The sequence below is a fragment of the Macaca fascicularis genome, chromosome 18 (assembly GCF_037993035.2).
Source record: "Macaca fascicularis isolate 582-1 chromosome 18, T2T-MFA8v1.1".
Lineage (NCBI taxonomy): Eukaryota > Metazoa > Chordata > Mammalia > Primates > Cercopithecidae > Macaca > Macaca fascicularis.
In genome coordinates, this window is record NC_088392.1 from 65238620 (window position 1) to 65252289 (window position 13670).

Consider the following 13670-nt stretch of genomic DNA (forward strand, 5'->3'; position numbering starts at 1 on the left):
GATACCGGGACTCAGGCAGAGAAAGTAAAAGATGTGCCTGGAATATTTTCTTGTGCCAGAAAGTAAGGAGGTGGTCAATGATGAGGACGTGTCAAAAGAACACAGAGACCAACTCGAAGGGACTCGCCCTGGCCAAATCTGGGACAATTTGAGCATCAAAATCAATAATGATAATAATGGATGAAAACCCTTTAAATAAGATTAAACTCTAAAAATGTCATACTGATGAGAGAGAAAAGGCTCTTCTTTTAAATAGTAGAAGGCCAACTAATAAATACAGAAGGAATGATGGAGTTATAAAAGCATCAATGATGCAAAAAATAGTGGTCATAGTTTAAAGAAAAATAGCACATGTATAAGGTCTCAAAATATCTACCACAAATGTCTAATTAATTATAAAGGGAAGAGTCGGGTGCTGTGACTCACACCTGTCATTCCAGCTACTTGGAAGGCTGAGGTTTGAGGATCATTTGAGTTCAGAAGTTCAAGGCTGCAGTGAGTTATAATCAGGCCACTGCAGTCTAGCCTGGGCAAGAAAGCAAGCAAGACCCCAACTCTATAAAGAAAACTAACAATTTATAATATATATAAAGGGGAAAAAACATAGATTTAGAGTGGGAAAACCTTACCCAAGTTATCAAAGTCATCACTACTAATGAGACATCATCTACCAAATTATCGGGCTCATTATTTGAAATGAGACAGCCTGATATGATGCGTAGAAAAGCATATTACTTATCTGGTACTTCTGCCAAAAATGCATAACGTGGATATAATCAGACAAAACCATACTGAAGAACATTCTACGAACTAACTTGCCTGTCACCTTCAAAAAATATCAAGGCAAAGGAAGACAAAGAAAGGATAGGGACTTTTTCCTGATTAAAGGCAACCTAAGACACACAACAATTATATGCAACATGTGATGCTGCATTAGATCTTAGACCAAGAAAAAAATAGCTAGAATTTTCATGTGATGCTGCATTAGATCTTAGACCAAGAAAAAAATAGCTAGAATTTTGAGATACCTTACTGACCGGAACAACGGATGAAACTTGAATACCAATAGTGGATTAGACAATAACATCGTATCAATGTTCAATTTCCTCACTTTGATCATTGTTTTGTTCCTAAGTAAGCCAATGTCCATCTCAAGTGTTCTGGGGTAAAGGGACATGGTGTCTCTAACTTACTCTCAATAGTTTAGAAATTTCATTTTCATACGGAGAGTGAAAGAGAGAAGAGGAACGATATAAAGCAAATAGGAAAAAATGCAGATAATTGATAAATCTACACTTAAAAGTGCATAGGAATTTCTTCTACTTCTACTACTTAATTTTGACTTCTGCAAGTCAAAATTAAAAGAGTAAAGAAAAACAAACCGGGGGGGGTGGAGGGGGCCAGTGGGTCATATGACATCAAAGACAGATGAGATTGACTGAATGTTCCCTCCCTCTTCCCAGCCCCGTATGCGCGCGCACACACACACAGTAAAGCAAAAAGCTAGATCCTTGTCCTTGGCTTCTGCATGGAAAACTTTGGTCCTCCTTGCTTCCCAGACACCTCAGGAGAGATGAAAATTAAAACCTTTCCAATGGAAATACACTTTCAACTTGAGGCTCTCTTCCTTCTTCTCAATTAAGGAATATTTTGAGAAACAACTGATAATTTAGGGCCTTAACCACTAAAGTGCTCACCCCTTACCCCTTCCCTTAAAGAAGGTGGAGAAAGAATAGAAGCCTCTTGGAGAAGTTTGTAATTCTCCCCGGCAGGAGGTACTGTGGCAGCAGAAGTGCACTGCCCTGGAGAAGGAACTAAGACGGTGGGCGCGGGAGGGCACTGGGTGTGGGCTGTTCACAAGTGGTGGAGTGAAAATCCTGCATCGTGGACTTCAGGAAGAGATGTTGGGTCCTGGTGGCAATGGCAGCATGGAACAGCAGCAGCCCATCCCCACACATTCCAGAGCTGTGGAGCCACCAGCAACAGAACAGATCACACTGTCACCAGAATGACTGGGTGACTGGAACCCACCTAGGATATGAGATTGTTTTGCTCATTCGAAGATGCTTCTGGGCGGGGGGGGTTGGTTTCTGGTGCGAAGGTGATGGAAATCCTTCCATACATTCTTTACTTGTATCCCAACTCATCATAGGGGCACCAGTTTTACTCAGCTGCTGGGGCTCTTGCCCGGCCACTTATTACTCAATGCCAGGCAGGACTGTGACACTCCTCAACACTGCAGCAATGGCAGGCTCTCCACTACACGGTAGAAAAGCAGTGAGGAGGATACCTATGTTCCCACCCACTTATCAGGCTTTTCCCCCCATTCCTGTTGGGTGCACAACTAATCAGTCTTTAAATGCCAACTTGTCTGGGAGAGACAGAGCTAAAACTTTTTTATCAATGGTTCACATCCTCATGAAGCCCTGACATCAACCAAACAACCAGAAGAAATGAAACCTACATTAGGGACACTCATGCATATCCTACTCGTCTGTGCCAGGGAAGGAAAACGCTAAAGACAGCCTGGTAGCCGGGTGGCACAGAGCAGAAAAATGCTTTGAACTCTGTTTCTTAGGCAGCACAAAATTCTGCGATGCGTTCTCCAGAAGAATTGAAAGCAGGATCTCAAAGACATGTTTGCACACTCGTGGTCATGAAAGGACTATTCACACCACCAAAAGATGAACATAGACACAAGTGTCCATAGAAGGATGAATGGATAAACAAAGCATGTTGTATACATACAATGAAATATTACTCAGCCTCTGAAAAAAGAAGGAAGAGGTGGACGGATCACAAGGTCAACCAATCGAGACCATCCTGGCTAACAGGGTGAAACCCTGTCTCTACTAAAAATTCAAAAAATTAGCCAGGCGTAGTGGCAGGCACCTGTAGTCCCAGCTCCTCAGGAGGCTGAGGCAGGAGAATCGCTTGAATCCGGGAGGCGGAGGTTGCAGTGAGCCGAGATGGTGCCACTGAACTCCAAAAGAAAAAAAAGAAGAAGGAAGAAAATCCTGCCATTTGCAACAATATAGATGAACCTAGAGGACATTATGCTAAAAGAAATAATCCAGTAACAAAAAGACATGCTGTATGATTTCACTTACATGAGGTACCTAGACTAGGCAAATTCATAGAAACAGAAAGTAAAATGGGATTGCTAGGGTTTGGGGGGAAGGGAGAATGGGAAGTTGATAAGTGGATACAAAGTTTCAGTTTTATAAGATGAAAAAAGTTCTCAAGATTGGTGCCAGACGACCTGACTTTGGGGAAAATTACCTGTCCTTTCTGTTCCCTCTCCAGCTCCCCTCTCCACTGAGAACCATTTTCATCACTCAATAAAATTCTCCACTGTTACCACCCTTCAACCCTCCGTGTGATCCCATTCTTCATGGACACTGGACAAGAGCTCGAGACCCACCCAGTGCAGGTAATCAGAAAAGCTGTCACAGCTTTGGGCTTGCGGTGGAGTAGGGGAGAGGGGAAGGCAGCCACCCTACATGACGAGGCAAGGGGCCAACCGAGCTGCTAACCAACCACTGTCCATGGACAGCGGAACTAAAGGAGCACTGTAGCACCCCCTGTGGGGCTTTGGGGTAGCAGTCACCCTCACCTGGGTGCTGCCGCATTGCCCTCCAGGCGACATTCCTGGTCTGGCTGCGGGCCGCATGGAGCTCGTTCCTGTGTTGGCCCCTGGGGTGGCTGGCTGGATCCTGCATCGCTTGTTCACATGCTCCCTCCCACAAAGGGTTGAGCGCCGAGGGGCCAAGTAGAGGGGGCGCTTCTGCCGTGAGTCCCGTGAAGGAGCCAAGAAAAATCCTGCATCACCTCAACTTCCTTATCTGTAAGATGGGGCTAAAGTACCTACATCATAGCATCAGCCCGAGAATTAAGTAAGATAACACTTGCAAAGTTCTTAGAAAAACCGGCACATCCTAAGTATTTGATAAGTTCGTTGTTATTGCCATTATCATTTCTACTGAAGATCCATCTTTGACCTTGTTTTGCATGTTGTATAGTGGTGCTGGGCAGCCCCTCCCTCCCTATGGACTGTTCTGCCAACCTCAGGATACCATCATAGAAGACTTCAGAGACTGACTGTTGCAGGTTGAACTGTGTCCTCCAAAAAGATATGTTGAGTCCCTAACCCCCAGTACCTGTGAACGTGACCCAGTGTGGAAATAGAGTTTTTGTGGGTGTAATCATACTGGATTTCAGTGGACCCTAATCCAAGATGACCACGGTCCTTCTAAGAAGAGAATAGATGTATGTGCGCACACACACACACACACACACGTGACAACTGAGGCAGAGATTGGAGTGACGTGTCTGCAAGCAAAAAATGCCAAGGATTGCCAGCAACCACCTATGGTCTCCTCCCCTAGATCATGTAGAGAGAACACAGCCCTGCTGACATCATCATTTCAGGCCTCTATCCTCTGGAACTGCAACATAATAAACTTCCATAGTTTTAAGCCACTCCATTTGTGTTACTTTGTTACAGCAGCACTAGGAACCTAATACTCTCACCTTAGCTTTTCCCATTCACTCTATGGACTTTCCTTTTTAAACTTCCCTCCCCAAACAGTGTCTCTCATAGGATTCTCATCCATGTATTTGTGCATGAACTTCCCTGTATCTTATGAAATATGTGAGTAAATGTTTAGTCACAGTGGTCTTTATCAGAAAACTGCAATGTTCTTTAAGGTTTGTTTTTGTTTTTTTAATTTGGTGTACATGAATTCTTTCCACACCATAACATATGATCATGCAACCAAAGGAATTGACACAGGACAATGGATTTCTTTCTTTAATTCTGTGAGTGTTAGGGAACAATCTGTTGTCGTTGGAATCAGAAGCCAGTCTTGTCCTGCTGAGCCATCGTGTATCCTCATTTGGGTCTGGTCATTCATAACCTTGATGTCCTAATATTCTCTCAATTGGGAGACTGACAGAAACCACTGTCATTTCACCAACTGATTATTCAATTCCATATTCCTAAATCTCATTTTTTTCCAGCTTCTCCGAGTTAAGCATTACATTTTATTTCAGCTAAATCACCTCTATAATAGGTTGAATCTTATTCTGTTAGAGATTTTGATGACTTCTCCATTGATGGAACATAAAACAGTGTCTAGCACATATACATTTTTACAGTTTAATTCTGGGCTCCCAAAAGATAAATTGTGAACCAAATGGGGAAAGAGATATGAATAAATAATACCAGCTGAACAGACTAAAATATGTAGGAAAAGTTAAGCCTCTCTCAGTAAATGTCAAGTATGAAATTGTTTTATATAATTTTATTCATTGGGCCTATCCTACTCCCACAAGATTTCATTTGATTTTCAGAGATTGATACCATTATGTTCTGCATTCTGAGTATGAGATCAAAACATTGCCAGTTCCAGGTCAGAATTTCTTGCACTCTGATGCAGAACTTGCTCTAATAATGGTGCATGCCCCAGACAGAATGAAGTCTATGGTTCAGCTAGACCCTACCCAACACTACTACTCCCTGCAGACTGATGTGTGTGGATAATCACTGTGTGAGCAGAGCATTTTTAGAACCACAGATGATCAGAGCAAGGGGGCTTAGAGGGACAGCAGAGGAAATGCTCCTAATTGTCAACAGTTATTGCCCCAACCAGGGCTGACGAAGATACACTGCAGCTGAAGCACACATGTAGGCAGATGTGGCAGGGATTGTTCGCCAAACCTTCTGCCTTTTCCTCCTAGATACACAACTAGACTATATATCTCAGCCTCCCTTGTGATGACATGTGACTGGTGACTGAGTTCTGGCCACTGGAACGTGGATAAAAGTGATATACTTATTAAAGAAAAAAATTAATCATGATACTTGCTCAAATGGCAAGGCAGACTCTATTCAAGGTAGGAACCATCGAGACAGGTATAGGGACTATTGCAGTGGGAGAGAGAGATTGGGCTCCACTCTGAATACAGGACGGGCAAGTGGGAATTTACAGCCAAGGAGCAGGATGGGAGCCAGTAGGATACAAAGTTACTAAGAGATAACATCAGAGGTAAGGAAAATTCTTGTTAGAGCAACTCAACAGAATTCTTGTTGAAGGCAGGCCAGGATGATAAGATATTGAGGGTGGTCAGATACCAAGGGTGGGGGACTTTTGTTAAGCTGACTTGGCAGGATTATTGTTTAAACTAGATCCCACAAGGACAGAGAGGGAAGCCCAAGGTTAGGCCTAGTTGGGTAGAGGACTCAGAGGAGACTGACTCAAGTTTGGGTCAAAGGAGAGTGTCTTTGTCAAGTGCTACTTTCAGGACTGGGCTCCAAAACCTTTCATGCAATCCTCCTTGTTCTCTCTCTCTTCCTTCACTTGCCAGCTGGATTCAGAGTACCCAGGGGGAAACTCCAAGGTCCTGGGCAAAATCCAGCAAACGTTTCCTATAAAGGGCTGGATAGTAAATATTTTAGGCTTTGGGAGCTATACCATCTCCACCATGACTGCTCAACTGTGCTGCTGGAGCAGGAAAGCAGCCATTGGTAATATGTAAATGAATGAGTGTGGCTGTGTTCCAATAAAACAAGCTGGATTTGGACCATGAGCTGTAGTTTCCCAAACTCTGCCCTAAGGAAATCACTCAGTAGAAGGATCTTGGGTTTCTGAATGCCTGTATGGATTAGACTATCCCCTCCCATCTATTGAGCCTCATTGGCTGAGACAGGAGTGATGAGTTGGCATGGGATTCTGCTCGGATTAGTCACTCAGTAATCCAGGCCCACACAGGCATCATCTTGGCATGCACTTTCACAACCTCCCCTATTGGTGAAAGGAAGTATCACAAATCGCACACTTAAAGCTTCCCCCCAGGAGTGGCATGCATCATTTCCATTCACATTTCATTGACTAAAGCAACGCACATGACTACATCTAGCTTCAAAAGGAAAGCAAAAAAATAAAAAGAATGGGGAAATGGCCAACCATATGTCCAGGAGAAGAGGAGAAGCCAATTATTTGTGAATAGCACTAATAATACCACTAAACGTTAAACAAAGCTATCAGCCATTCACATCCTCAGTGCAAGAAAGCCAGGAGAGCTAATCAGATTGCTATCCTCCCAAGACCAAGGTTGAGCTATTAAGGAGAGGTAAAGTGGGTTGTGAGAACTCAGACCCCTGTGGCTAGAGCGAGCTTAGATTAGATGACTGTGTATGGTTTTCAGAAAGCAGCATTATGGCACGAGGAAAACAGGAAATTGGGGGAGCTATGGGGTAGGGGAAGGGAAGACTCAAGGGCCTAAATTAGCATCTAGATACAAATTTGGCTTTCAATCCACCTTGTTCATTTTCTTCATAGAAATGACAGAATTAAATGGCCCACTTACAAATCATTCTGTTAGATTGAGCCACATGAGATTGACAAGATTTGACCACTTTTTACCTATAAAAACAGTTTCATATGGTCAAGCCTTCATTTATATTTTAAATATCACTAACTATTCACTTTGAAAATACAATGGCGGCCGGGCGCGGTGGCTCAAGCCTGTAATCCCAGCACTTTGGGAGGCCGAGACGGGTGGATCACGAGGTCAGGATATCGAGACCATCCTGGATAACACGGTGAAACCCCGTCTCTACTAAGAAATACAAAAAACTAGCCGGGCGAGGTGGCAGGCGCCTGTAGTCCCAGCTACTCGGGAGGCTGAGGCCGGAGAATGGCGTGAACCCGGGAGGCGGAGCTTGCAGTGAGCTGAGATCCGGCCACTGCACTCCAGCCTGGGCTACAGAGCGAGACTCCGTCTCAAAAAAAAAAAGAAAAAAAAAAAAAGAAAATACAATGGCATAAAACAGTTACATTACATTCTCATAGAGTTAGAGGATTCTATCCAAAAATATGCTCAGAACATTCAGAAAATAAAATATTCCTTGGGCGGTGTAACCAGATCTAGTTCTTGAACATACTCCTAAGAGGAGCAAGAATGACTATATTCTTGTCTTGATACTGCCTCTTCTACTCACCTCACTTCTAAACCTAAGAAAAAGAGAACTAATATATACATTGAGCTCCAACTATGTAAGGGATTTGAGTCAGGGTCACAATTGAGCTGAAATGGGAATTAAGGGTCTGGCAGACCACCAAGCAGCCCCAATGATCTTTTTGTCTGGAGGAATGGAACCTTCAGCAAAGCAGAGGTGGAGAGGATGCAAAATGAACATGGCCATAGAGGCTCAGCATTGAGCCTAGCCTATAAGACTAGGTTCAAGCCCAACGCTGTAGGCAGAAATGAAAGGTGCTATTTTCTTGAGGGACTTTGTGAGATACAAGATGTAAACAAGTCTTCAAGAACATTGGGATTTTGTGACTTCTGGGTAGCAGGAATAGAGCAGGAACACCTGCAGTCAGGTCTTAATTTGCCAGAAAGCAGACAGCAACGAGTGGAGGGCTTAGAGAAGACTTCACGAGCACATGTGTGAGAAACTCCCTTAGGAAGCTCAGAAATAATGGTGGAAGACTAAGGAAAGGGTGGAGGGCTGATGTCCTAGAATTAGACAGATGGGGACAACTGGCCAAAGAAATGCGGGCATTTCTTACAAAGTTTGAGGGGTTCTCCAGAGAAACCTAACCAAATATACATACATATATATATCTCCAATAAAGAGATTTATCACAAGGAATTGACTGACTCACCGAACTGTGGGTGCTAGCAGGTCCCATGATCATCAGGGTGAGTAGGCAAGTTGAAGACCCAGGAGAGCCAATGGTGTAGTTCTAGTCCAAAGGCTGGTGCACTTAAGACCTAGGAAGAGTCAGTGTTTCAGTTCATGTCTTAAGGCAGGAAAAAGCTGATTTCCAGTTCAAAGGCCATCAGGTGGGGTGAGTCCTCTCTTTCTTGGGAAAGGATCAACTTTTTTGGTCTATTCAGGCCTTTGGCTGATTGGATGAGGCCCACCCACATCAGGAAGGATAAACTGCTTTACTCAGTCTACTGACTTAAATGTCAATCTCATCCAAAACACCCTTACACATGTACCCAGGCCAGGCGCGGTGGCTCACCCCTGTAATCCCAGCACTTTGGGAGGCTGAGGCAGGTAGATCACCTGAGGTCAGGAGTTTGAGACCATCCTGGCCAACATGGTAAAACCCCATCTCTACTAAAAATACAAAAATCACCTGGGCATAGTGGCACACACCTGTAACCCCAGCTACTTGGGAGGCTGAGGTAGAAGAATCACTTGAACCTGGGAGGCAGAGGTTGCAGTGAGTCAAGATAGCGCCACTGCACTCCAGCCTAGGAGACAGAGCAAGACTCCATCTCAAAAAAAAAAAAAAAAAACCAGGGCTGGGTGTGGTGGCTCATGCCTGTAATCCTAGCATTTTGGGAGGCTAAGGTGGGCAGATCACATAAGGTTGGGAGTTTGAGACCAGCCTGGCCAACATGGTGAAACCCTGTCTCTACCAAAAATACAAAAATTAGCTGGGTGTGATGGTGCACACCTGTAATCCCAGCTACTTGGGAGGCTGAGGCATGAGAATCGCTTGAACCTGGGAGGCAGAGGTTGCAGTGAGCTGAGATCACACCACTGCACTCCAACCTGGACAACACAGTGAGACTCTGCCAAAAAAAAAGACACACAGAATAGTGTCTGTCCAAATATCTAGGCATCCCATGGCCCAGCCAAGTTTACACAAAAATTAACCATCATACAAAGTAACCTTATTTACTCACACAGGCTGATGATTTTGGTCTATGAATACACCATTTCACAAAATCTTCCCAACAGGTATTACTGTTAGGTATTACTGAGGCAAGTTAAAAGGTTAAGTGGATTGTCTGAGATCACAGCTAATGGAGGAGCAAAGATTTGAACCCATAACTTCATGCATGTTAGAAACTGTTGTTTCTAGCAGTTTCCAGAATAAGGAGTCCTTTTTATTAGCAATAAAATACCATAACTTTGTTTAAATATTGATTCAAGCAAACAAACTATTTTTTAAAATTTTTTGAAACAAATGGGGAAAACTGGAGATAATCCTGGTTTTAGATAATACTAAGCAATTATTGTGAATATTTTAGGAGCAATATGGCAAGGTTATATAAAGATAAAACTGATAGGTATATCATTACATGACAGTATTTTTATTTGAGATAATATATCACAAAAAAAATTTTTTTTTCAAAAGCTATGAGTTCCTACAGACAGAGTCCCAGGACAGTATACTAGCTTGTGTACATCCTGACTGATTAGTGCCTGTGGCATATCCTTATTAAATACTTTGAATTTTGACCCCCGCCTCAATGTGTTGACTTCATTCTGAGCCAGGGTCTTCCCATGATCACAAGGTGGCTGCAGTAGCTCTAGCCTTTACCTTCCCTCAGCTTTATAACCAGCTGGGGAAAATTGTTTAGCTTCCTTAACAGTCTCCAAAGCCCTGGGTCTTGCTCTCATGGGGCCTAACCAGATAACTTGCCTTTAATGAGCCAATCAACTATGACTAGAAGCTAACAACTGGAACCAACCCCTTAGTATATTGCATAGGCTCATATTGGTGAAGAGGTATTTGCCCAAATAAATGTGGGGTACTGTTAGGAAGACAGAATGGATAGTGAATGGCCAAAACCAACTATTTTCCCTCTCACACCCTCCTACATGAGATTGAGTCTGGGTGTGTTCGACCTGAGTCTTTAGGTAATAAGGAAAGTTAGCCCTTTGTGGATGGAACGTTTTCCAGTGAACTGGGAATCTTAAAAGAAGTGAGCTCAAGGCCAGGCCCGGTGGCTCATGCCTGTTATCCCAGCACTTTGGGAGGCTGAGTTGGGAGGATTGTTTGAGCTCTGAGCTCAGGAGTTCAAGACCAGCCTGAGCAACACAGGCTGAGACTACGCGTGGCTAATTTTTTTATTTTTTGTAGAGATGAGGGAACAACTGAGACTGCCCCCCGGCCATCTCTACAAAAAATTGAAATTTTGCCAGATGTGATGCATACCTTTTGTCCCAGCTACTTGGGAGGCTGAGGCAGGAGAGGAGAGTAGCTTGAGTCTGGGAGGTCAAGGCTGCGGTGAGCCACGATCATGCCACTGCACTGGAGCCTGGATGAGACCCTGTCTCAAAAAATAAAAATAAATGCATAAATACATAAAATGAGCTCAGTAGAATCAGGAAGAGAACAGGATCCCCTCTGCGCCTTAGTAGGAGCCATGATCCCAGCCAGGCCCATGCCCTCCAGGGCCTCTGCACCCATCCTCTGTTTCCACAGTATCCAGAAACAGGATCTCTAATCTTTTTGCTCATTTTACATAGGGACGACAGAGGCTCAGGGAACAACACGCAGTGGAGGTCACTTGCCCAGGAAGGGTGGGAGTAGTCAGTGGAATGAGCCCGAGGGATCCGCCCTGTTTTCACCTCTGGGTCCCACTCATTTCATAGAGTCCAACCGGTGGCGTTGCAGATGGACTCACAAGTGAGTGGATTGTGCCCCAGACCCACATCCGTCCAGAACCCCAGCCACATGATCTCCCCACCCCTATACAAGGGAGAGTGATATGGCTTGGCTGCATCCTCACCCAACTCTCATCTTGAATTGTAGTTTCCATAATCCCCACATGTCATCAGTGGGACCAGGTGGAGATCATTGCATCATGGGGGTGGTTTCCCCCATCCTGTTCTCATTATAGTTAGTTCTCGCGAGATCTGACAGTTTTATAAGGTGCTTTTCCCCCTTTTGCCCTGCACTTCTCCTTGCTGCCACCATGTGAAGAAGGACATGCTTGCTTCCCCTTCTGCCATGATTGTAAGTTTTCTGAGGCCTCCCCAGCCATGCTGAACTGTGAGTCAATTAAACCGCTTTCCTTTGTAAATTATCCAGTAGTGGGGCAGGACTCGGGCCCAGAACTGCAGGGCAAGCATTTGGGTCTCTATTCTGAGTTGTGGGACTTTGGATTTGGGAAGCCCCAAATCCAAAGATGAGGGAAGTGATCGGACTCATATTAACATAACAGAATCTCCCAGAATTCAGAGTGGAGAACAGATTGTGGGGGTGAAGGAGGAGGAGGAGGAGTGGAGACTCCTTGATGAGCCTTAGACACTCCTGTACTGCCATGTGATGCATGAGAACTTTGTAATTGTGGCCTCACAGGGTTGCCCTGGGTGGAGGTTGGCCATTCTCCAGCACTGTCTTTCCCCCAAGAATTGCATCTTTCAGATCCCACGGAGTTGCCCAAGTGGAGCGGGTCCAGGAGTCCTGGATGCCTGAAGGTAGAGGCATGACCCCATCTGGGCATTGCTCTTCAACAGCTGGCCTGCATTTAATGTGTTATGCGAGGTACACATAACCTGAAACATCTCTAACTCCAGTTCCTCTGTTGCAGTTCGGTTTTCCGGAGACTGGAGACACCTAATGTCACCAACATCCAAGGACTAGTGAAAACTACTTGCAGAGGAGTGTGGGCATGGAGTAGAGGATGAGGAGGTACCTTTTAAGCAAGTCAGGTCTCCCAAGGCCGGTGCTTCCACTCAGAAGGCCCTCCATTGTGATGTGGGTAGCTGGGTCCCAAAAGACATGCTACAGCCAGCTGAGCACTGTGGAACACACCCTACACAGAAACTGCACATGTGTGGCCCGTGAGGGAGAAGCTTTAATTTCAGTGCAAACCTTCATCAGCCCCAGAAGGGGCACAGTGGAGAGAGACCTTTCTGGAAAAACAAGGGTAGGGTCATCTTGTTGAAGAGCCACAGAGTTCACACTCGACAGATGCCATTTCCATGCAGCAAGGTTGGAAAAGGCTAACTGGTCAGCTCTGGCTTCTTCCAGCACCAAGCAATTCACAATGAGAAGCCTGATTTGGATTGTTGTACAAGGCTTGCTGGGAAAGTTTAAAAGGCATTGTGGGCCTAACCACTGGGTGTAATTAATAGGGAGTGAGGATATTGCAGTAAACTGGGAGAATGTGTCCCTTCCAAATATGCATTCACACATTTTCAGAGACTAAGGCTGTGTGGAATCAGGGTATACAAATTATAACTTCCAAATCTCTCTCTCCTATAGCACATATCACTGACAGAGCAAATGCATTAAAGATTATTGGATTTCTATAGTCTTTATGGTCTGTTCACCTCTAAACCATTGCTGCACAGGTGAAAGAGTGGAGATTACAGGGACGTAGATAGAGTCCAGCAATGTGGCTTATGACCTAGCCATTCTTTCTGGTGACTCAGATGGAAATAGACTTCATTGCCTGCTGACTTTTGCCACCACTGCAAAAGGTTAACCCCTCCCAAGGAATCCGGCCAGAGATGGCAGAATAAACATACGGTTGCCAAAACTTCTGGTTTTCTAAAAGAAGTGGATATGTATTTTTACGTAGAACCCTTTTATAAACTCTTTATTGCGGTATAATTGACATGCAATAAAACTCATGTTGCAAATATACAGTTTGATATGTTTTTCATGTACATATATTTCAAACCATCTCTATAGCTGTGATAACGAACATATCCATCACCCAACACATTACCTCGTCTCTTATAATCCTCTTCTCTCTGCACTACTGATAACGACTCCCCTGGAAACTACTGATTAACTGTAGCTTAGTTTGTGCCTTATCTAGAATTTTCTTATAAATGAAATCATGAAGTATTTATTCTTTTTTCTGGTTTCATTCATGACACATACTTATTTTTAGGT